Raw genomic sequence first — 1,298 nt, 5'->3', positions numbered from 1 at the left:
ACGGTTTGATGATTCCAGCTTGTAACTTTTCTCGAACTATATGACAATCTATTTCAATGTGTTTCGTACGTTCATGAAAAACTGGATTGGCTGCTATATGTAATGCTGCTTGATTATCACAATATAATAATGCTGGTTCGGACAGTGGAACATTCAAGTCTTGAAGAATGTATCTTAACCAAGTTAACTCTAAACAAGTATTTGCCATAGCTCGATACTCGGCTTCTGCTGATGATCTGGACACATTAGTCTGCTTTTTAGACTTCCAAGAAATAATTGAATTTCCGAGGAAAATGCAGAACCCAGAAATAGATCGTCTGGAAGTTCGACAACCACCCCAGTCAGAATCGCAATATGCCTGTAATCTTAAATTGTTTTCAGATGGCAGTAGAAGTCCTTGACCAGGAGTGCCTTTGATGTACCTCAGAACTCGAAGAGCTGCCTCCCAATGTGGTTTTCTTGGTTCATGCATAAATTGGCTAAGCATACGAACTGAATAAGCTATGTCAGGCCTAGTGACGGTCAAATATATTAATCTGCCAATCAACCGTCTGTATTTACTTGGATCATTCAACTTCTCTCCTTCAGTTAAAGAAAGTTTCAGATTTTGCTCCATAGGAAATTTGTCTGGACGTGCTCCTGTAAGACCTGTGTCTTGAAGGATGTCTAGAGCATACTTCCTTTGAGACATAAAAATTCCTTTTCTAGATCGAGAAAATTCAATGCCTAGAAAATATTTCAAATTTCCTAAATCTTTGATAAGAAATTTCTGGAGTAAACTAGTCTTTAGATATTTAATTTCTTTGAGATCATTGCCTGTTAACAGAATATCATCAACATAGATTAGAACTGCAGTGAAAGAAGTACCTTTACTCTTAGTAAACAAGGAGTAATCAGATTTGAACTGAGTGTTGCCTGCATTTTGTATAGTTGTAGAAAATATGGAGAACCAGTTGCGAGAAGCCTGTTTTAATCCATAAAGAGATTTATGGAGCCGACATACTGTATTCTCCCCCTGTCGGCGAAGACCTGGTGGTAAAGACATATAAACTTCATCGTCTAGATTACCATGGAGAAAGGCATTTTGCACATCCAACTGATGGGTGAACCATTTTCGAGCAGCAGCAACAGTGAGTAAGCAACGAAGTGTAGTAAGTTTCGCTGTAGGGGAAAATGTTTCTGTGTAATCAATACCTTCAACCTGAGTGTATCCCTTTCCTACAAGTCGAGCTTTATAACATTCAACAGAGCCATCAGAGTTGTATTTAATTTTGTACACCCAACGACAACCAATAGCT

Source organism: Cucurbita pepo, chromosome LG16, assembly GCF_002806865.2.
Source record: "Cucurbita pepo subsp. pepo cultivar mu-cu-16 chromosome LG16, ASM280686v2, whole genome shotgun sequence".
In the NCBI taxonomy this organism is placed as follows: domain Eukaryota; kingdom Viridiplantae; phylum Streptophyta; class Magnoliopsida; order Cucurbitales; family Cucurbitaceae; genus Cucurbita; species Cucurbita pepo.
Note: the sequence above shows the minus strand (reverse complement) of the source record.